The sequence below is a fragment of the Coturnix japonica genome, chromosome 3 (assembly GCF_054131305.1).
Source record: "Coturnix japonica strain WE chromosome 3, WE-NBRP24, whole genome shotgun sequence".
NCBI lineage: Eukaryota > Metazoa > Chordata > Aves > Galliformes > Phasianidae > Coturnix > Coturnix japonica.
The window spans coordinates 53,516,970-53,541,822 of NC_140665.1; the positions used below are offsets into that span (position 1 = coordinate 53,516,970).

The 24,853-nt window shown below is 38.6% G+C and overlaps 1 long non-coding RNA gene across 3 annotated transcripts in view; it reads right to left on the minus strand.

The window, feature by feature from the left end:
- LOC107311703 (uncharacterized) overlaps positions 1-24,853 on the minus strand; it is a 98,770-nt gene that overhangs the window by 14,418 nt on the left and 59,499 nt on the right. For 2 of the 3 annotated variants that reach the window (XR_014944831.1, XR_014944830.1), the window contains exons 3-4: positions 9,027-9,102; positions 8,194-8,311 (exon numbers count right to left, since the gene is read on the minus strand). This is a non-coding gene — a long non-coding RNA (uncharacterized LOC107311703). Of the gene's footprint in view, positions 1-8,193; positions 8,312-8,433; positions 8,556-9,026; positions 9,103-24,853 lie in introns of those variants that run through there. The other variant, XR_001554196.3, reaches the window with a different exon arrangement.

Genomic DNA, 24,853 nt, shown 5'->3' on the forward strand with positions numbered 1-24,853 from the left:
AAAGATGATTTATTTATTTCAGTATCTACCACAATTTAATTTCACTGTGATTTATGCCCATTACTCTTTTCTCAGTGGAAGCTGTCATTACTCTGGTAATTGAAATTAGTACTAAAATCAACAGAAAAAGTGAGTAAAGTGAAACTTTAAATCTTTACAAACTCATTTGAAAAAAATTAAATAAATGCTTTTTTTTTTTTTTTATAGATTCCTAGTGGAATCTACGAGAGTAGTCAATTCAAATTTCTTACAAGCTTATTGTATTTTGTATGTTTCTATTCATTTGATGACTTTGATTTTTAAATCAAAATGGCTAATAATCTCAGGTATGGATACTTCCATGCCTCCTATGACCAACCAAAATAACACATCTGATATAATATTAGAAAACTATTTATCTGAAATATATAATGGTGTATTAATTTGTGAAACATGTTTACTTTGGGGGAATTGTGGAAATTAATTTACTTTTATTCAATTTAACAAATCTGAGCATAACTAAAAGCACTGTCCACATAGCGTGTGACAGTATGTCTATCATGTGGAAGTATGAAGTGTATGTGATTTTTCTGCTTTTACTACAAGTAAGATAAACCAGTCCTTTTACCATTCTGACGGAGACCACACTATTAACATACTTGTAAGAAATTGAAATGTATCACAGCTGCCGTGTGTAGCAGCTGTAACATGCAGCCCCCTTTTACCCCGTGTCTCAAAATTTCTTGCATTTTAAATGAAAAGTCCAAAGTTTACTTGCTCTAGAACTACAGAACAGAATATTTGCCAATATACTAGCTGATGTAATGATGAAACTCAGACTATAATCTGCTAAGAACAGAGGTTGCCAGGTCAATCTTCTGATAAGAATAGCTGATTTGCTTCAGTAGAGCAATGGAAAATATGCAAATTTACTAATTACCCCTTGGGAAAACTTAAGAAACTGGTCTGAACTGTCCTGTAATTAAAACCATTCAGATAATGTAAACAATTGTCTTATAAACATTACACATAGGAAAATTTCTCTACTACCTATTCTGTGACCTGGCTTTGTGTTTGCTGAACTCCTCAATACATTTTAAGCTCATTAAGGCTTAGCTCCTGCCAAGGACTTTCTGTCCCAAGGCACCCTGCCTTCACAGGTAGCATTGCTGGCTGAAGTCTTGAACTATAACAGTGTTAAATATTCACAGCTGAGATGGCACCACACCACATGTCTGTGCTCCCCAGCACCACTAAAGCTGGGGGGGGGGGTGTGTGAGGGTTGGTCTGAGTTTTCAGAAGCACTCAAAACTTTGAGTGAAAACACGAAGACCTGGAAATGTAATAATGGAGCAATTAGTGGCTTTAGATGCAAAAATACGAAAATCAATGGTACTGTACGTAATTAAAATCAGTTCCTTGTTACTTTGTTTTGTAAAGCTCGTGCATGGTTTCTTAGCTCATTTTTATCCAAGAGCCTTTTCAAAAATGCGGTGAATCAGAAGACCCCTAACTTCAATTAGACTTCTAATGAACTGTGAGTATTTTTGGAGAGCATTGTAAATAAATACTTTTAAATCTTGAAATGACAGTGCCCCTTTGTACAGAAGGCTCAGTGATACTATGTCACCTTTACTAAACATTTCCCATGGACGTGCTTTGAATACATGTTCTAGACATCTGTAGCTGGGCATCCAAGCATGAAATTTCAGGATCCTTCTGACTTCCCCAGCACTCTCTCTCCCAATATGAGAATAGGCTCACCAGTGTCTGTAAAAGCTCTCAGATCTCCTGGTGATGACTTGAAGAGCTCATGAGCTAATAAATAATATTGACATTGGAAGGAGATTTGGCTTGGGCAGGACAAAAGCTGCTAGACTGAATGTCATGTATCTGCTCATCAAGAGAGCATCACATGTTTCAGTCTCTGAGTGAAGCTAGGTCCAGTATAATCTGTAACTTTAATCTAAAAGTTTTTGCCAGGATAGCTGAAACAAAAGACAGAAAACAGCAATACTGAAATTTGCTTTTCTGGAACATTTGAGTTTGCAGCCCTAAGGATGATGTTAGCACAGATTCTGTATGCCTTCATGCATGTGTTCATGTATTTCATGTGTTTTATACTTGGGACAGGTCATGAGAGAACAGTGAATCAAAATTCCAATCACATCAGCATTCAACCAGATTTATATTCAATAATAAACCAGAATTTTTATAGCAGCTAGATTGAAAAACATCATATTGTGTGGGGCTTCAAATTTGGTTGTGAACTTGAATGCAGCTGAACTGTGGAGCTCAGTTTTGCCTGACATACAGAGTTAACACAGTTTCAGGAAATCACTGGTTGATGGTTGAGAAGGTCAGTCATTTGTTACCACAGAAAAGGTGCAAGAGAGCCAAGCATACGGATTTAAGCATGCAGAATGCTGAGGTATTGCCTTCTCCAAAACTACTTGGTAGTTTGACTAGTTAGACTTCTAGGAAAAAAAAATAAATAAAGTATTGGGTAAGATCAGTTGAAAATGTTCTTGGCTGGGAGCTGTTCTTTCTCTGGGGCTTAATAGGCAAAATGAATTGCTGCATATATTCCCCTTGATAATACCAAAAATATTTGTCAAAATTCATGACAATTGCAAAATGGGGCAGAGGAGCAGCACAAAGACTGTCAACAGTTCATGTTGATGTTTCTTCCACCTAAGGAATGGTTTACAGTCTGTAGTCACAGAAGATAAAGTAGCACCTTATCACAACCCCAGATGGAACAAAGTCCCACATTCTAACAGGGCATGAATTGTTTGTAGAGAGAACATCACTGCCTGACTCTAAAGGGACTCTGGGCTAACTGACTTAAGTTTTGAAATTGTATATTATAGGAGCTGAATTTAATTTCAGCTGTGAGGTGTTTCTGCAGACCTTCAGCAGGGTCTTAAATAGCACTAGCATGAGGACATATGGTAAACCCTAAAATACCCTCCTGGAGGACTGATTTGAAAGTGTCTCTGTAGGTCTCATCTGTTCTGTCCTCATTGATGTGAACGTAGTCTCAGAAGTGGTCATTAAAAGTCCAGCTCCATTTCTTTTGTCATCTATAACTTTTTATGTGTTGAATATTAAGCTTTTATCTCTCTTTATATATTGCTCTTATAGTACTCATTTCTATTACATACTACTCTTGTTTTATTTAATACTTTATTTCTCTGTCTCTCTCTCAGAAATTTTCATTTATAAATACATATATTGAACACAACCTCTAGAGCAATATTTATACATTTTCTCTTCAAAATGCTAAAAGCATTTGTTTGCAGAATTTATGAACAAGAGGTTGGCCTAGTCCTGAGTCAAATAACTGAGCACAGCCACTGCAGCACTTTACAATGCCAGATTGTGCAGGACCAGTATTCCTCTAGTCTTTCCTAAAAGAAATGGAGGACTCTGAAATCATTTAATTTCCACCTCTAGATCTGAATTTTTCTAAAATCAGAAACTGCAGAAAGAAAGCAGGGGAGCCAGTTGCAATTTAGGCTACCGGAAGCCTACATATAGGAATTTTGTCAGCATTATATACTTTTCCAGTTCAAAGCAGAGAGAAAAAAATGTAAATATCTCAGAAGAAACACAGTTTCTGTTCCTCTGTCTCTCCTGAGGGTTGCAAATACTGTGGAAGCCTGCCTGAGGCTCTGTAGTACACATACAGCCATTATCTAAATCTGGGGCAGCTGAAGTTTCATTCAGATGTTCATCAGAGTTATTTTGGCTATAGAAAATGAAAGATTTTAAGCACTGATTGCATCAAAAAATAGTCCTTTTACATTCTTGGAATGCTGCTAAGGTTATATCAACATTGCAGGTTACTTGCCCTCATGCTGAATTAAATCAGAGAAAGCTGCATGATATGACAACCAAATACTGTCCCTCCCAACTACTTCTTGGCCTGTCTGCTTCAACTAAAGCTATTCAGCTAATCTGCTCTGCACTTCCCTCCTGTTTTGTTTTTGTTGTCTTGTGCTTTTTTTTTTTTTTTTTTCTTGGTTGCAGGAGGCCACACAAGTCCTACAGGAAGAGTTAAATCATTCTTAATCATAAAACAGAATCATCCTTCAAAGTGATTCCTTATATGTACAGAAAACTATATGGTTTTCCTTTCAGTTATATTTTCCCAGATAATAAGGAACCATGTTTCTGAACATTTGCAATGCAACATTTATCTTTTTTCTTCCTCCTTCATTTTCTTTGTCATAAATAAGAAAAGATAAGAAATAAGATGGAACGGGGAGGGGGAAAAATTGAAGATGGTAGAAATGCAAGAGGATAAGCTGATTATTAAAGACTGGGCAGTGTGAGAGAAGAAACGAGCAGCAGAAAGACTGTCAGGTGGGTGCAGGAGTTCAGCACAGCCAGGAGCTGAAGGAAGCAAGTCACAATGAGTTCAAAGATTCCAGATCATGGGTGAAATGAAGCTGGCTCTCAAGAAACAATTCAAGATAGCAATAGACATGAAGGTGATGAATGTGATACAGGTGTAAAGGGGATCAGATATAAGAGGCGAAGAGTGGAAGGCTGGAGAGAAGCCAAGGCTGGTAACAAGGAGAAGATTGGTCTGACCAAGAGACAGCAGCATAGCCGTCACATAGGATTTGCATTTGGTTTGATGGAAGAGGAGATACTGCATTTGAAAGTGCAAAATAAAATACAATTAAAATCACAGAGATATGTCACCGAAGGCAAAAACTACAGAGAAAGAGGAGAAATGAGGGCAGAAAAGTAAAGAAATTGTGAAAGCGGATGGCAAATGACAGTCGAACAAGGAAAGATGTGCTAGAAATCTTTCATTAGACACATATGATAAAGTTGAAAAAAGGTAAATTCAGCACCAGGAGCTCTTTCCTGACTTTCTTTTTATAGGCATCTTTGTTGAATGACCCAGGTAAAATTGCAACATTCTCCATTACTAGTAAAGTACTGAAATTTATTTTGTGTATATAAAGAAGACATTTGTGTCTAAGAAAAAATATTTTCAAGAAGGAAATGACATTAAATGTATTTAGCCCTTGCTTTTTGTCTAGTGGCTTGGTATTTCAGAGGTTGTGTCTGTTGAAATCAACAGCCTTTTGTTTGGTGCAGGAATATCATATTGAATGGTGCATGTAAATTTTTTCCTTCATAAACAGAGTGGGAAAGTGCACAATAATTCCTAAGGATTTCATCTTTGCAAATGAATCAAACCACTGGCCCTGACTCACCCACCATACTGCTTCAGATTTCAACTGCATAGAATCTACTGCACAAACAGGCTTGTGATAGAATCTACAGGCACAAACAGTAATGTGGAGTAATGAGGGTGAGACATCTACCTTCTATTTGTGTTTATGGAGCATTTGCTATTGTAAAAGTTTGTGCCATTTGGAGCCTATGGGGAGCATCTGTGAACAGTAAGATTATACATGGCTTCTGCATTTTAAAGCAAGAAAACAAACAAAAAAACCCCAAACTCTTCAGTGGTTAGAAAGAAAACAAACTAGAGAGGAGCAAAAAATGGAATGTGCAGATTTAGATCCAAATTTTCCAAAAGTATTTGGGTTTGGCTCATTATAGGAAAAAATGTCACCACAAGAACTGAATGCAAATTATCACCATTAATGAGCATATCCTAGAATCTCAGGCCATGGCCAAAAATGACATTCTGCAGTAGAATAATAAAATCCTAGGGAGATCTATAAAGACACTGTTCACTCTTTTCTTTTAAGTGACAGATTTAGTCATCAAGAACACCATTAGCTAAAGCACACTCAAAACTGCTGTGCTACATTAATCCAGAAAAAGAGGTATGACAACATGGCAGGCTTCACTGCAGCTGTTAGCATATCACAAACTTCACTAGAGAGGATCACTTTGAGAAGCAATGGACAAACAGCTCTTTCTACCATTTAGCCTGGCACGTCTTGTCTATGACTGAGGAGGATGACAGTTTTTCTGAGATAAACCCTGCCCTTAGACCAGCCGCTCTTTTAGGAATCAATTTGTTACCAGCCTACTCACTCTGTACATCACAGCACTGGCCTTTCACCACCTTGCTCCACTGCAGATCATTACTAAGCTTCCTGTAATAACATCTGCCATTCAGGTGTGCTGGGATAGAAGAACACTGTTAAGGAGAAGGTTTGCTATGCTACTGTGTTTGTAACTGCTGCTGTGATTTTTTTTCTAGCTTATTACTACATCTGAACATACGGTTAATGCTGGGCAAAGAGGAACGCAGAGCACAACAGTGCCAAACCAAGAACTGAAACCTCAACCACAGAGCCCACCAAGTTATATGATCTAAAATCACATGATATTACAGAATTGTGGGAATTTTTTTTGTTGATGGTGGTGGTGGTGTGTGTGTGTGTGTGTGTGTGTGTGTAGTGTGTGTATGTTTCATGTGAGAATTCACATACTTTGAACTTTTCATTGGGGTGCCCAAAACCTCCTGGCTTTCCCTTAAGTGAAAACTGAGCTGAAAACTTCTGAGGAAGCCTTTAGGAGTAATGAAGCATAAGGCCAACACTAAAGTCAGCAGAACTAGTTACAACACAGCCATACCCAAAAGAGCTCCAGACTAATTTAGAGACAAGTTCTGCTCCAAGCCATAGTGGTATGAGTGTCAAGTAGCAGACATGCAAATTTACTTCAAAAAAATTGCAAGCATATATATACTGAAATGATAAGATCCAGAAACACACATATATATTTTTAATGTGTTGCTTATTAAAAATAATAATAATACAATAAAGGACATTCTGAAATAGTGCTCTTTTGCAAAAACATTGGATTAGATATTAGCCAATAATGTTGTCTAGACAAACATTAGAAGCTTGAATGCAGTCTTGAGACAATACTTGTTAGTTCAGTCTATTCAGGACTTACTCATACTCTGAAATTCAGTGTACTAAAGAGATCCAACCCACTAATTTCTACACATTATGCACCCCAGTCTTATAGGACTCACTAGTTAGAGAATGCTCTGTGCCAGCACTTGCCTGAAACAGATATTCAGCTTGTTTTCTGTGTAGTGAAACGTATGACTGGAAAAGTCTGGTTCTGGTGCAAAGGGTATGAGCTTAGATATGCCTGCATCATACCTTCCGTGTCTAGATCACATTTCATGCATCTAAGCCAAATTTAATAGCATTTCCTCTCTGTCCTTCACTTCTGTTGGCTGAATCATCAAGAGATGCAAGACTTGACTACATGCTCCCCCTTATCCTCTTTGGGAGAATGAAAGGTAGTGGGAAGCAACGCTTCCGGTACTTACAAGTAGATGCTGTGCCTAGCCTCTTTGCAAGGATTCAGTAAGCAAAAAAAACATCTAGTATCTTTTATTACTACATACATAATGCCAGACTTAAATTTAACTAAAAATGTTCTCAATATGTATGTAGGTTGATTTTTTTATTGCTGTCAATGGATTTAAAATTGGATATATATATGTAATATGAGATATATTCTGTCTCTTTCTACACGAAAATCATCACTGCCTGCCATAACCTAATAATATAATTCTGACTTGCAGTAGGCGCACTGTAGTTTGTTAACCATGACACCTCTCCAGTACAAGACAGATAGAGCATGGAAAGAAGCACTGAAATGAGTTTATGGGTGAGTAACAAAAGAAATGCCCAGGCATGGAAGATGAACGTTCATTAAAGAGTAAGTGAAACTGTAAGTGGTTATTTAGAAACCCCAAGGATTGCAGACTGTCAGTTGTCAGTGTCGAAAACATGTATTTGACAGGACATGCAGAGTCAGCTAATGCTGTGCCAGCACTCCACAAACAAGCACCAGTAGGTATGCAGCTGGTGGAGTCCATTTGTCTTCCACGGGCTGCATATTAGATGGGTATTCTTTCCCCCTTACTTATTACTTAATCTCCATCTGCAGAGTTGCTTCCTTTCCATGTGATCCTGTATTTATATACCTATGATTATAGCAAGTGAAGGAGAATATCTGTCCTTCGGTCTCTCGATATGGCTTCAGGGTGAGGGCAGGACTGGGCACTCACCCCTTGCAGAGGGATTGCTGAATGCAGCCTCAAATGCATACTTCAAACAGCCTGCATAAACCAGATTGCCTCTGGGCTTACTGTTCAGCTTGGACCTGAGCTTGTTTTTCCATTTCTATTTAGTGAAAGATGTGAGTGGACATGCTAGCTGGCCAAAATGATAAAGTATTTACCTCATTCCTTTAGACTTTTTTTCATTTGCTGAGAAGTAGCCAGGCACTTCTAGCTTTGTCAGGGGAGGCAAATTGCCGAGACAGACAGCTCATTTTCTCTCTTCCTTCTCCTCCTTTTCTGTCCCAAAAAAAATGAGAAATGAAATGTTACCTATTAAAGTAATGACATAAAACATACACAATTGCTTTACAGCACTGGCTCAAAACACAGCGCTTTATGGTTCTCTGCACAGAAACCACCTGTTTCATAATGGTTTGCCCTATGTTGAGAGAGAGTAGGAAGATCTTTAGAATAATGTCTAATAAAACTACAGACTCAATGGCAGAGTTGAGCTGCAAGCTGCCTTCTGAAAGTCATATATAAATGAGCCACCCTACAGTTCACATTACTGTTATAAATACTAAAGGGATAGAAGAGACCTGACCTGGCACACTGTCTGGATTTTCCAAGCGTTACTTTGCATTCCTACAAATCAAGTGAAAATCCCCAAGCACTGTTGGGGGTCCAGTGCTATTTCCCCGTGCTCTGACCCACGTCATTTGCTGGGGTTGAACTGGGACAGCACATGGGAATTCGTGGTTTTTCTGAGACCATCTTTTCAGCTTATGTAGCCAGGGAGCACAGCCAGGAACAGCACTGAGCAAGAGCCTTTCTGCAAGGCCCCAGGAAACCCAGGTCTTCTGCACCCAGCTACACACCGTAGCCAGACAAATACAGCCCAGGCAAATTCCATGGTCTGGAAAAGGTGCCACATAAGCAGGTGCCATCTCACTTAGGTGACAAACAGTAATTGGGAAGGACTAAGAGTGCCTGAAGTGCCGGGGCTCTTCACCTGCTCTAGGAGAGGTTTGCTTCTTGTTTCAATGCAACTTTCTGTAATGGCTTCCAAGTTCTTTGTAGCACAACACCTGAAAAACAGAATGCAGAGAAATGAGTTTCATTTCATACAGAAATGAAAGGAAGGAAACATGCATAATGGTAAAAGCGTAGGGCAGAGATGTCAGGGAGTCATTTGTAGTTGTATGTATCTAATGTTTCTGACAACCTGTGCCTGTCCGAGTTTCTCACTGGTAGGACTTCCACAGACCTTGGGGGATATATTCATCTTGGAAAACTCCTTAGGGAGTCACTGTGCAAGGCTGTCATTGGAATATTCTGAGCATCACCTTACTGTGGCCACATTCAGAGCAGCACAGGCCTGCACCATAGTGCACATGACACCACTGCAACCCAGAGAGGAAAACTGGGCCACAGACCGATATCTGAAGTCCTTCAGTAATCTCTCAACCTCCTTCCTCCCACCACTGTTTTTGGTTTCCCTCACAGTCCTTTCACTCAGGCAAACACTGGATCCTCAGTTAATTTCAAGATTTTGCAAAAATCCCAGGTGCTTGGTCTTATCTCATTTTCCGGAGCCTCATGGACACAAGCTGCAATGTGGTATTTTCAGTAACTCATGTTTTGCAGCCTCAGTAGAAGTAGTATCAAAGCAAGTTGGTTTTTATGATCTTGTTTATGAACTGTAAGATTCTTTCTTCCTATCTGGCCCTGAAGATAAGAAATGCTGTCAGTGTTAGGTAGGAAAAGATTTTCCCTGTGAATATTTACTGTGAAAAGAAAGTAGTTTCCTTAGTGATTCAAGAGCAGGGGAGGGGGGAAATACACCTGTCTATGTAGATGATGGAGCACTGGCACAGATTACCCAAAGAGGCTGTGGAATCTCCTTCTTGAAGAACTTTAAAAACTGCCCAGACTTTGTCCTGGGCACCCTGCTCTGGGTGTTCCTGCTTGGGACACCCAGTCAGAGGGACCCAGAGGACTCTGCCAACCTCAGCATTCTGTGACTGTGTGTGTGATTCAGCACTGTCTGGGTTTTTCTAGGAAACTTCTGTTACCACAGCAGCAGGACTTCTTGAGGAAGTTTTTCTGTGCCACAAGAAGAAAGAGTCCAACAATTTGTAATTATAGTCATGTTAAGCATCCAGGACAAAAGTTCTTGGTTTATGGCTAAGAAAATAAGGAGAGAATAATCATTTGTAGAGAAAAATGAGAGGACAGGAGAGGAGAGGAGAGGAGAGGAGAGGAGAGGAGAGGAGAGGAGAGGAGAGGAGAGGAGAGGAGAGGAGAGGAGAGGAGAGGAGAGGAAAGAAAAAGGAAGAGAGAAGAATAGGGAAAGCTTTTTATTTTATTTATTTTTTTTTTTAAAGGAAAAGAGAAAAAAGAAAAAAAAAAACTAATAGAAGTGTTTTTGGTTTTTTTTCTCATTCTTTACAGCTCTTTTTAGGTAGGAGATTCTATGAGGTGCAGTGTACTTGTAGCCTGTGAGTGACTGAATTAAGATAACTTGATTAAACCTTCACCACAGATGTAAGCTGAAGGGAAAGAGAAACAGATAGGAAAGATAGGATATTTTGATAGACATGGGACAAGTGTGTTCTCTGTCTCTGCTCAGGAGCTATTCTAGTTTGCCTATGAAGCAAACAAGGCAGTATCTCTGAGATTAAAGACTCTTTTCCTCTTCCTTCAAAATCTCAAAAACCTATGAAATGTTTTGGAAAATTGAGGAAAATAACATCAATGAGTGTTTAGGTGAACCACTCTTTTTGACAGACAATAATAAAGAGCTGTTAGTTTTAGGATTAAGGAAGGAATCAAAGTACGTGAGCTAGAATATGGAACATTTCTGAGAATACCTGAGCCGGAAAGAATTCTGTGAGCTTTCACAAGAGAGCAGAGAGCATCCAGCTCCCTGCCTAGACCTGCAGGTCATCCCCAGAGCAATCTTGCATTTTCCGCTGGTGGCAGCAATACCCCAAATCATTCTCCAGGCAGCCTGCCGAGATATATCTTGGCTTGGTCATTTTCCACATACAGTTAGTTCTGTTGCAACTCCCAGTGCATTCAAATACCCTGGTTTAGCTCCTAGGAAGACACTGCCTTGTTATTTTAACCACTCATTTCTTTTTTTCACTGGTATTTCTCCAAGGACTTCCTGTGCAGACTCTTCTCAGCAGACCTATCAGTGACCTGGCAGTGGCACCTCTAAGACACCACTGCTGGCAGGTGATGGTATCTGCAGCAGTTCAACTAATGCAACACTGTCATGAGCCCTAATCATTGCTCCCCAGCTGCCCACCTGTTACTTATATCCAAAAGTATCCCCTGTGTCATCAGGGACTGTGGGTTCAGAGTGGCTACAAAGAGCACCCACCCAGCTGTTGTCCCCAAGCCACATGAGTGTGGTAAGTGAGCCTCAGCATGTGTCAGGTCAGCACTTCTGCAGGCAGATATGACTCTGGGAACAAGAGCAAGTTTCCTCACCTCACTTGCTGACAACACACTGTGCTTATGTCCATTTTCTCTAATCCTCTCTCTCTTTTCAGGAAACAGCTGTTTACTTGTTCTGCTTGTCAGCTGCTTAGCTGACCATGTTGACTTATTAGAAATCAGAGGCATCACTGGTTACACTCTGACAGAGACATGCTCTCACTGGCCTCTGAGATTGCAAACTAAAGAGTCAGTCCAGAATGGCACTCTCGTTTCATATGAATCTACTGTCACTTGATATTTGTTTTCATTCTGTGATGAAAAGTCAGCAGACTGAAACTTACCATGTCACTGCAATTCTCAGTGTTACACTGAGGAGGAAAGGATTTTTTTCTGCAGTTCTGCAGTTTCTGCTAAAATAATAATGTTTCCCTTCAGTAACACGTGAATGTTGCAGGATAGAATCATGTAAAATTTATGAAATTCAGTTTAGCAATTCGTTTAGATACACTGACTTCATAATGAAAAGCAAAAACATTTAAATGAGGAATCAAAAAAATTTCTGAGCTCTTCAAAGATAATTTAGAAAATACAGACAGCCTATTTTTATCTGATTCTTTAAATGTAGTTAAATTTAATATATTTTTGCAGTGGCATGTTTGTGAAAAAGACAGCCCAAAACTGTGGCTGCTTCTAACAGTCAGACAGATTTAGTTTCTCCTTGTCTACTTGTTCCTTGACCTGTGGCTTTCTTGGACTGCATCTGAGTGTGGAGTGGTTTTCAACAGTCTTATGCAAGACCCCCAGTTAAGCTCCGTAAGGGATCTTCACAGCTGATACAACATGCTGTCAAATATGCATCAACAAAGGGCTCCCAAACTACCTGTGTGCTGCTTATTTCAAAGAGACATGTGAGCACTGTCTCATGGCTCAGTTATTCATCGTGCTGACCTGGATTCACCTAGGAGCAGTTTTCCTGCTTCTCCTTTTCCAGCTGTTGGTGATGCTGTTATTTCAAGGAAAGCTGTGGGAGCTCCTGTGGCAATAAAGTTGATGGAACAACTCAGGAGCTCTAATTAGTGTATAATTCACCTGACTTCAGTAGTTTTCTTTGAGAAAAGAAAGCATACTAGGCCAGCATTCAGCACTAACCTGCACTGATTTCTAAATATTTTCTGTTCTGGGCCTAAAATTCTATCTACTAACACAATGACAGTGAATAGCATGGGTCTCTGTCACTCCGGAGATTGCTTTCCTTTCCTTGAGACAATGAGCTGGCTGCAGAAAAAAAAAGCTTAGGCAAGATTTTTCTGGGGGAAAGGCTATGGCAGGAGAAGAAAATGGCATGGTTAAAGAGGGTCATCTTGCCAAGAAACTATAGGGCATTTGCACTGCATGCACTGCTGTGCAAATTGAATCTTGTGAAAGGAAGATGCATTTTGTATAAGTTAATGTTAAAAAGAGATTAGGAAGTAATTCAGATATATGGGCTTCCATTTCCTCAGCAGTGGGATTCCAGACTGATGAAGTGTTTAATGTATGGCTTCTCACAATGTATCTATTACTGCTCGTGCCAAATTGTTTAAAAGATAGAACATGGATGATTGGCCCTCTCTTTCCAAGGAGGTAATACTTCTTTATGGTGTTAAGAAGTGGGATATTATTGGAAGAATGCGTGAGATCACCACAGTGATGCCAGCAATATCCAAAAGAAGTAAACACTGAAACTAAGGTTGTGGAAGACATTAGAGGGAAACTTACCCAAGTATGAAAGGGAGGAGCATGCTCACAGTTGCTTATGTCAATGGCTGATAGGCTGGTTTGGCCCGGTTCTGTGACTAGTGGGGCTTAAACACTTACAGAATGTATTAGTGTATTTTGCAGTAAAATATCATTATAAAAGCCGTAAATGTAGAGATCTCTCTCAAAATATCTTGATGTGATACTTAAGCTTCTCCAGCTTGCTCTCTCTATCCAGCCTTCTGAGCTGGCTCACGCCCCAACAGTGCCTAGCCTTGAATGAGAGACACTGGCTTTTCTTGCCATGGATCATCTCTGAGGATACAGAAGCTGACTCTGCTCCCCTTTGCCTCAAAAGACGTGCACACAGACCTTTACCTCCGAAATTAAATGCTTTAACCACTAGTACTTCATAAAAGAAGCAGTGATGACATTTCCTCACCCAGGCTCTAGTGTTGTGTGTCTGATCTTTCCATCTGTAATCTCCCTTCTTGCTGCACTGCCACAGACAAGGCTATGAATTCCACTCCTATAGCCAGAGTTTTTGAAATTAAATGGTAACCATGCTTGGTATTACTACAGCCATGTCCTTGTAGTTCTTAGAAGAACAGCCTTCAGATACAAATATTTTTATAAAACAGGTATGGAAATAGTAACTAATTTTTTCTCTGCTGACCAGTATATCTCAGATTGTCAGTTCCATTAAGAAAAAATACTGCAAACATTTGTGTATGGTGATAAATGGAAGGCACTTAAAATGCATTAAAACTTGAGAAAGAGTGGTGAGCCCCTATTACCAAACTAGCTACTACTGTGCAGCAGTTTTTGTCCCAGAATTTGAAAGAAAATAAATTCAAATGAATGAATCCACCCCTTGTCTCTTTGCATCTTTTATACTGCAAACTTTTTCTGACGTATACAATCTCTTTGATACTTTGGTACAAAGCAAACAGAGCAGAATCCCTAGAGCAGAACTTTAAAAGGTACAGTTTTAACTTCGTATAAATGTTTACTACTTCTCAAGATAAATTCTATGTGTGGGAGCGGTCATTTACTGGACAGCAAGTGCCTTATCATCTAGCATCAACTAGACAAATTGAAGTATTTTCCTGTAGGGCTCTGTTTTCACCCCCTATTCAGTCTTCCTCGCCCTGTGAAATGCTCTACTCTGCACGTTTCTCTTTGCTGAGCTTTCTTAAAACGCTTCAGGCAGAAACATTTTACAAGAGAGGATGATGCCTCAGGCTTCTTCCTGGAAGCTGGGAGACTCTCTGTGTGGGGACGCTGACGCCAGCCATGCAAAGTGGATAGGTCTGCAAAGTTTTTTTGACTTTGAATAAACAGTGGAAATCCATTATTTACTGAGTGTATTGTAAACATCTGTTGCAGAAGAGAAGTCTCCTTATTGTATCCCTGTAAAAAGTAGGGCAAACCCCACACAGGAAGAAGGAAGGGCCAACCTATATAGCAGAGTGAGACTTATTTGAATCCATTTTAAAGCTACCAACAAATGCCTGGTGTTTTAACTTATGCAGAAAATAAATAAGAAATATTCAGGATATCTAATAACATAAAATTAGTAGGAGATTTGATAATGACATTGTGGAGCTAAGGCTGAATTTTATTTTATTTTTCCTTAGAAAAAAACTGAGTTAGTTTAGATTGTAAAACAAGTGCCAAGTCACTAGTAAATTGATTGAGGAACATTCAGGATACATCGCTATGGAAAAAGCAAAAATACTGTGTTAACTCTAAAAAGAAAGGAAATATTGCAATAACTTTAAGGAACTTGTCAAAGCTTGTATCCATGGTGCTACTGGCTGACTGGATTTCCTGGGGAAAACTCTTCAGAGCAACATGACACAGACTGCTGGAAAATCTTCCTTATGTATTTTTTAACAAAGTATAGTAGTAAGGCCACAACAACAATTAAAGTGAAAAGCACTAATCATTGGTTGAAAGAACTGATGACCCAAGGCCAAGAACTCAGTCTCAGTAGCACACAGTTCATCCCAATTGTGACATCAAGACTCCAAGCAAATGTTTACTGTCATTTTTTTAACAGAAAACTGAATTTGGAAAAGAGTAAAAAGCAACAAAAATATTTTTGAAAATACTTTATTTCTCCAAGAAAAGCATATTGTCAGTAAAGAAAAAACCCACAACTACTTCTGCAGTGGAAAATAGTCAGAATTAGAACTAAGGTTTGGTTCTCTGTCACTCTAAATTCTATTTTCTTAAAATTCATCAGATGCAACAATCTGTTTTAACACTCTTATCTATCATAAAAACTTTCCCCCATTTTATATTACCTATCATAGCAAATATCTTTGCAGACAAGGTAGTGTGCATCTCCTCTGACTTAACCTTCTCATTTGTTCACACTGATGTTCCCACACTCTCAAGGCTAGCATTAACCAAAAGAAACTTTTCATGGACTTCAGACATTTTTCATTTTTCATGGGCTTTAGACAATGGAAACTTCGTTGTATTTGGAGTGGCTGATTACAGATCTTAGCAGAAGATGGAAAAATATGAATATGGCCCTGTAGAATTCAAACTAATGCATTCATGGTGACAGCATAATATTACAGTTGAAACTACTGATGAAAACCTTACCATTCCCAATGCTCAAGAGAAACAAATTGCAGAATGTAGAATAAATGAAATTTCTTTTGTACTCAAATCTCACATGTCAGGAGAGAGATTGTAGGAAGCAGTGGGAGGTTAACCTCCAAGAAGAGTATATTGCAAACTACTCAGCTTTGCCTTAGAAAAAAATGTTTACGATACCTTCTATATCAGATGGCAGATAACAGTGTGCAATCACTGGCTAAAGCTGTTGTTTTAACAATTGTGTATAAAAAAAAACTGAGTCAGGAATTTTCCCTGTTCTAACTGCCTAAAATGCAATTCAGAAGTGTAAAAATATCTTGAAACATATAACACTATTTTATAATCAAGTCTTTCCATCATTACTCCTAATAAAATAGCCCTTCTCCTGGTGAATTCTGTACTATAGCATTATACTTTTGTAAATGTTTTCCATGAAAATACATTGAAGGAAACACAATTTCTTTCCTAACACTGGACATAAGAACTTACAGTTTCTCCCTTAGCTTGTTGTTTTTAGGCTGATTTCCCTACCTTTTTCCTATGCCTCTTCCCTTATCTCAGGGCAGAGGTCTGTGGGTCCCTCCGCCTCATTAGTCACAGAATTAGGCAAACCAGGCCCTGAACTATTATTTTGTTGTTGTTGTTGTTGTTGTTTAAAGATCACCACTTAGAAACTTCACTGAATACCTTGTAATAAACTACAATTTAATTTAATATATATATTTTTATCCTCATTCCTTCATCCAGTTAGAGGTAGATTTCTGCAACATTCACTAGGATGTCACAAAAAGGCTTGACTTCAAGAGAAAAAAAATATATGCTAGAAAAGCAGAGATTTTCCACAGAAACAAGCTGTACCACGTCTTATGCAGAATTCCTCTGTACAACAGTCCAAATCTGGGAATAACAGGAGCCTATGAAATTTATTTACCCAACTTCTTTTTTTTCTCCTTTCTTTTTGATTTTTTTTTTTTCCTTTTTAAGTAGAGATCATTCTGTATGTTCAGCAGAGTGACTTGATTTACATAGCACAGTTTATTAAAGCACAGACAATCATATATTGCACAGATAACTTGCTCTCTCCATTAATCTTTGGAGTAATACTGTTACTGCAGGACCTGATCCTCCTGGGAGCGGTTGGCAAAGAGCAAACTAGCAAAAAGGAACTTTCTAGCAGCTTTCCTAACTGACAAAGTAATAATTCTGATTGTACAAACTGAAAGAAAAAGTAGTGTACTCAGCATCTGGAGAAGGTTATTCATTTAGCTCTTTCCTGTAACAATGCAAGATTTTTATCATACAGTGTTTACTACAGTGTGTCATATAGGCTGACTTTAAACATCCTAACCTTACTGTTCTCCACACGTTTAGCTGTGGGTTTCTATTCACAGTTTAACAGGCTGCAGGCAATTATTGCTGTTATTCAATCTATAATTCACTTGTCAAGTGAATTGTCATGACTCATACTGCACTCCAGAAATGCTGTCTCTTCTCAACTATGTACCTCATCAACTTTAGGACAATGTCATTCATACCTACAGCATTCCTGTTAGTCAGGGTATCTGCTTTTACTTACTTCAGGTAGACCAAGTCAATGTCATCAGATATTAAAGAGACAGAAAGATATGCAGAATTAATAAAGGAATCCAAGACTATGTAAACATTCTTAAACACATTAAAAGGTTGCCTATTCTTAAACACATTAAAATGTTGCCTCCGTGGCCTAGTGTAGCATTTACATGTTTGTTAGCTCAGTTCTGGCTATAGTCAGACAGATGTTGGCTGACCTACAGCTTTACAGGTATCAGACAAAAGGCCCAACTTTTATCCATGGTAAGATCAGCTCTTGTTTTCACTTGCAGATTTGCAGCCAGTGACCATTGCTCTGTACCTAATCCCAAGGGTCCAATTTCCCCAAAGCATTTATTTTTTTAAATATTGACTTTAAGGGAAGGGACAAAAAAAAAAAAAGTGGAATATGTCCTGAACAGCCATAGGAAAGGAAATGGTTTAGAGAATGACATCACTGACAGCAGATTTGGAGCACTGGACTTGAAATGCTTGTTAATAGAAACACCAGTACAGATCTCGGTCTGTGACCAAAAAGATAACATACTTTGGCATGGACAGTAACTCTGCTGTCCAAAATAGTTGAAGCATAAAAGTGGTAGAGTGTGAAGCAGTGAGCAGCGAAAGGCATGCCTCATGACTTCCCCCAGTTCTGAAGAAAAACTTATTTGAAGGTGCAGCCACCCCAAACTGGGACCTCCAGAAGTAAGCTGGCAGCCATGATTACGGACTGAACAGTGAAGACTGGCTTTAAGACTTACTTGACAGCCTTCTAAAAGAGAAGAAATTGTTTCCCATTTTGGCAAATGAGAAAAGCAAAACACAGAAAATTCATTGATCAAGGTATTTATTCCTCATTTATTTCCCCAGAGTACTTTCTAAAAGTACAAAATATAGCCAGACGGTGTTCATGTTAATGATGAGGAGTTTAAGTTCCTGTGGCAATGTATATTTAATTGGCTTAAAGAAAAGAGAACAGGACAAGTTACAACTTTTACAAAAACATTACGTTTTTTTTTCAACATTATAGCAGGAATCACTTATATGCTAATTCTACATAAATTATGTAAGCTTTTTTTAAATATTAATATTTCTGTATAATATCCTGAACTTTACGTAAAAACGAAGGAAAGTGATGGTCTCTTGTCATTCTGTAAATGTACATTTCTCATCTTAAAATACAAACCACTAATGATGATCATTTTAGCTTAGTTTATCCCATATAACCAAGTGACAATGGCTTTGAAGGGAGCCTAGCACTGGTACTTAGCCAGATAATGCATAGCAGTCCTGAAAACGGAATCAGTGTAAAACCAACTGACAGGAAATACTTGGTTCAAGGTAAGGTTGTTAGGGGAGATAAGGATGATCTCAGATCTGCAGTGAAAAGAAGAATGGTGGACTCTTCTTTGAATGCTTTGGTATGGATCCCTCAATAAAAGCAAGGAGCAAGGCCTGAAGTATGAAAACTCAGAGAGTGGAGAAGAAATTGGAGTTCATCTGAGTTCAAGTAAAAGTGAGTGACTGCATGGACTCCTACAGCAACCGTAAATCTAAGCTACTCTGTGGCTTGGAAATGCTAGTGATTAGCAGAGGGAAAACTGAGGTAACAAGGGGGCAAGAGAGCAGACTGCTGAAGTCACTGTTGTAATGTGAAGCTCTGTTCCCAGGTTGCAAAAGTTTTGATTAGATTTGTGAAAAGCTTGATCATACTGTCATTGAGTTCAAGGAAACTTTGACATGGAGTTTATCTGGCAGGTGCACGGCAGAATCAAACAGGACAAAATCTTGTTCACAGTGGAGCTGAAAATTTGTATGACAAGTTTATATTTAATACTGAAAACCAGTTTATCAAAACAAAAGTAAGTCTAAATGTGAAATCTAATAACAGAGATATAAGATATCTATATCTTCAAGAAGACAGAGAGCAACAGAATTGCTGTTCTGTATGATCTTGCACAAAGCTCCAAGCTAACGGAAGATGTCATTCTTCTGATTTTCATTATTGCCTAAGTGCAGACATTTTTTCAACCCTTTCCTGCAGCTGACTTCCATCCTAGCTGCTAGGTTTTGATTCTTGATGTCAGATTCATAATAGCATTTTTAATAAAATTACTTGATTGTCTTATGGAAATACATTTTAATCAAGTGCAAGTATCAGTGCAAGGCATATAGCAAATAGCCTGCAGCAAACCCTCCCACTGGCACAACCCCTCCCACTTGAACTTTGCCACGGCTTTTGTTTTTATCCTGTACTTTAGCACATCATTTGCATTGCACGTACTTAGGCCAGAATTAACTTCTGTTGGAATATTTTCTCTGAAATTAAATCCCACTGTTTTCATTCTGGAAGTGAAAATCCTTTTCAGAAATTCTTTCCAGACTCTCAGTGCTCTTTATAGGTATCCCATGGTTGAAGGAACTTCACAATGCAGACCTAATGAACTCAGCTGTCCAAACACGTGGATGACCTGGACAGTTACAGTCACTCAATGCTTTAGTCTGTCTTGTTTTAGCTTTTTGGAAACAAATCTTCATTTTCTCCAGTGTAAGCTCAAATCCGCAGCTAATGATCACTGTACGGTACACCTAGGAAATGAGCTAACAATTATTAAAATTAAGGGAATGAAGCAAGCAAATAAGCATATGTTGAGAGGTGCACATGATCCAACAGATTATTGCTACTGTGCTGGAACACAACTGCCTGAAAGAGGAAGGAAAGAGCAGACATTTTTTTCATTATGTTGTTTCAGCCCTAGAATTTCCCAAGGGCCCAAGTTGCTTTAGAACAGATATATTTCTTTTTGGATATTGAGTCTGTCCACAAATGATTCAGAATGTGTTTCAAAATTTGAAATGTTCAAAGATTTCTTCATCCTTTGACTTCAAAACATAAAGAATGTTTCAAAGGTAGTCTCTTGAAAAAATGTGTCATTGTCCAACAGGCTTCTAGCAAACCGATCATTCATTTCACTTCATATTCCTCTACAAAAGCAGACAGGGATGAAATGAGAAAAACCGTGCTAAGATTAACAGTACAATTGAACTTGCACAGGTGTTATATATTATACAGGAGGGGCAAGAAAAAAAAAAAAAAACAGTGTGAAGAATTCTTAATGACTGTCTCTAGTCAGAATGCCAACATGGGTAAGTAATTTAGATTTCAAAAATAATGTAGGTCATGCTTTTCACCTTGCTTTGCACTACTTTTTTGCTGTGTTGTTATTATAACATCTGCTGCCTGGAGCTTCATGAGCTGGAAAGACATGCTATCATAATATAACTTTGCTATCTGCTGTTTAATTGCACTCACATTTTTCCCCATGTGTGGTTGCTTTTCTGCAGATGATAAAAGATATTCCTGCACACAGAGTTTAAAACTACACACAAGTTTCTGCCAAAAAGCACCACATAAAGCCAAGCTATTCATAATATTTGTGTTATTAGAAGCGTGATGTCATTTTTTCCAGTCAGATGGTGCCTGATAAAACGTCCATCCAAGCTGATGGAAAGATTCCCATTAATTTAGTGCATAATGGATCAGCTCAAAACTCACAACAAAGGGAAGAAAAGGAAGGACACAGTATGCCAAGTCTTTAGTGAGAGGAGTTTACTCTCAGTGCTTCATAGAATTAGAAATATCAAGGGCTTTCTGGTGTTGCTGTTTTTTCCTTAGCTGTCAAGGATTCAATATATGATGAGGGAATTGGGTCCATTTTGCAGTGGTGCCCTGTCTGCCAGGTGTATATAACCATTGTATATGGGGCATGTCATTTAGAACCTGAGATAATGCACTCCTTCTATTGCCATAGGTTAGCTTCAGGACAAAGGTGGGGAGATGTAACTTTCTGAACTACTTGAAATCTTATGGCTATGGTACCTCCTCAGGTTGTGGGAAAAGGGAGTTTTAGATGTAGCCCAAGACCTTTCATTTCTCTGTCAGGAAAACAGAAAACACGTGAACTAAGCATATACCATGACTAATTTAGAAGGACTGGGAGTGTTTGGACACAGTTCACCAGCTCTCTCATATATCAGGCCTTGGAGCATGTGTAAGAGACTGAAGATTTATTCCAAGGGATACATAGGCTAGAGAGAAAACTAATGAACACAGGTAATTACAACAGTACAAAATGACCAATGACTAGTTATGTGCTAGATTTGAAAACCTGGGTTTTGGTGGATAGACTCTCATCTCACCTTACTCTAAATGCAGTGTTCTTGTAAGAGTTATCCAAACTAAAAAGACTGCCCCTGTACCTTGGTGCTCCTGATCAAAATTTTGAATGATTCTCAAAAGGTAGATAAATCTGATACGATGTGAACTTAGTGTGCTCAAGAACATTTCCAGTACCTAAAAAGCTGTAAGTTTACACTTGGTGATCCATCTGTTCTTTAGATGGTTTCTCTCTTATGAGCTCACAGATGCATTTGCATGAAGTTGGGCATCTTGAGCTACTAGGATATATTTAATGATAGGTCTCTTCTCTCTTTTAAATGTATTAAACATTTATACATTCACAAATGTTATCTCCATCTGCAGAGGGAAACTCTGTGTGCCTGTTTCCAGTTATGGTGATCACTCGATCAGGAACTTTCCCAAAACCTTTACTTCCATGTAATGCTCACAGGTTGCTGTAGCCATGAAAATGACTGAATAAAAATATACATTTATTTTTCTCTTATCAAATTAGCCACATTATTATTTAGTGTTGTTTGTGATGCTACTAATAGGAATAATGAAAAGATGTGAAAAAGAGCTACATTACCATAGCTAAGTAGGCTTGAGACATTGATGTCTCTCACTTCATCTGATGCAAAACATTCTGAAAGGACTGCTAACTAAAATTTGTATTGTGAAAGCTTCTGTGAATATTGCCCAAGATGCACCTTACAATGCAATCTGAGTATGGTAATGCCTGCCACGTTCCTGGGAACAATGACAATGTTTTAAGATGACAAATTTGCACACAAGTATACGGAGGCAGAATCTGGTTCGAAGTATTTTGATCACAGGTGACATTAAAGAGAAAGCAGAAACAAAACCTCAGTTGTCCATTGTGAATTTGTGTACCTTGCAAATAGTAGCCTCACCCTTTCACCTGTCACCAAAAGTGATCTGGTATGGAAATAAGGCTGGAATTCCAGAGTTCCATTGTCATAGTTACTCACTTTGACTTAAATAGCTATTACCATGATAGACATCACCTAAACACCAAGCGTCTAGTCTTGATGGATTGCTTCATTAATCTGTATCTGCCTAGTACTACTGGCTTGACCCTATACAGTGTGGACACTGTGCCGCTGAAAGTGAATTTGTAGTAATTACCTGGTCACCATCACTATTATTTTTAAAACTCATAAATTCAGGTACTTCTTGCAATGTACATTTTCCAATCAGTTAAGAAAAATCTTTCAGTTTTAACAGTAAGTGCTCAAGAATCAGATCCTCACTTACTGTGATCTCCTTTCAGATGTTTGGGGTGATAAATTACTTGGTGTAACATATAAAATACTTCAGTATCATGTGAAGTTTTTGCCAGTGCACCAACACAATCTTGTTTCAGTGGAAATGAAAAGCATACTTTATACATCTGAGAAAAAAGAAAAGTTCCTTTAAAAACACACATGGGCATTTAACGCAATGGGAAGTGCTCTTGTAATTGCACTGGTGCTTTTGTCTCACAGCACCAAAAATTCCCCCCACGATTTCAATCATAATAGAGAAGTGTGCAGTTCTTGCAGAGCTGAGCAGTTTCAAACCAGCATATGTAAGAAAGCAAATTAGTTCACAGGTGTTACCTAGATATTCCAAATTCTCCTGGCTGATATATGTGCAGTTCCTATCCAAGTTTCAGAGAATAAGTCAGCAATTACCATCCCAAAGCCAAATCAGGACACAACACAGCACACGTTGTTCTTCTTTAGAGTTTCCTCAGTTCCCTGTACAGTCCCAGCCTGTCCCGGCTCTTCCTCTTCCTGATTCACACAGATCTTCTGAGTCCCAAACAAAGAATGCTCAATGCAAATAAAAAGACTGGAGATAATTATATCTTCTAAATATTTGGTATGGGTGGGATTTTCCCTGCTAGCTGACATAGGTAAAAAACAGATAAGGCTCGTTGCCTAAATCAAATGTCCCTAACAGCCAGTTTGGAAATGTATGCCAGTCAACAGAAATCCTTGGATTAAAGCATCAGAATACAATAAAAGTGGTTAAAAGGGGGATGAGTAAAGGGAAACTCTTACCAATCCTCACTGGTTTTTAACTCAGACTGTGTATCCCGAATCTATTTTCCTTATTGTAACAGCTCCAAGAAATGCTTTAAGTGTCATCTAAGTGGCATGTGATTGCTAAGAGGACCCAGTAGGGAGGGGGCTGAAGGAAGGGGGGAGGAACAGAAAGGAGAAATGTGTGAAAGGCCCACATACCTATTCTGATAAACACATTAATAAACACAGATAGCATGAACCACTTGACCTTTAGAATTGCCCACAATTGCTAGATGCTGAATCCCTCTGGAAGCACTGGAGCACAGTGTTGGCTTTGTTTTGCATAATTAAAGGAAGTTTGCATTCTAATGTGTTCATTTGAGATGGTGTCACAAACCACGGAAACTCTAGGAGCAAATTATACAAAATGGAGGTGTGACACAGCTTCCTGACTGGGTCATTTTGTGCTTATAAGCTGCAACAAGTCTCTTAACATTACACATTTAGTTAAGTGCTGTGTGTGAGGAACCACCTCAGGCTGGAATGTCATCCCCAATGATAACTTGCTTAATCAGCCAATTGAAGTCATCCCATGTGTTTGACCCTAAACTTCCTCAAGATCCATCCATCGATCTAAAGGAAGTCATTACAGGCCCAGGAAGTGACAATATTAACAACACAAAACCAGCTTACAATTTTGACAGTCTCATAGGTTATTTATACCACACATTGAAAATAATAGCAAAGGCACATCGGTGAAGAGTTGCAAGCCATACGTATTTTTTATTATTTAAAATAGACCCATTATGTATTCATGTTACTTGCTGTTTTCATCTAAATAACTAGCTTCCTGAAGTTGATGATGTTGTCATTTTTTCTCCCTGGGGCTGAGTTAGAGCAAATTAAAGCAGCTAGTGAAGTCATCATGGAATGTAACCCACTGAGTGGTAAACAACTGTAGAACCTCTATTTGTCTGAGTCCTAAAGCCCTCTAGGAACTGCACTGATAACAAGCTCTTAACAAGATGATGTTGAATTTGCCCACTGGATTTTATAATCTATGTTACAACTGCATAATCCAATACTATAGAAGCTGATATATACATTATAATTTCCTATTTAATGGTCAAGTTACATAGCCCTGTAGATCTTCCTGTACTTGCAGTAATTGTATTAGAGCCTCATTATGCTCCTCATTATGGGCCTTTTTCCAATTTCTATGCTGGGCCTAATAGATGAGAGTGGAAGGTGTGG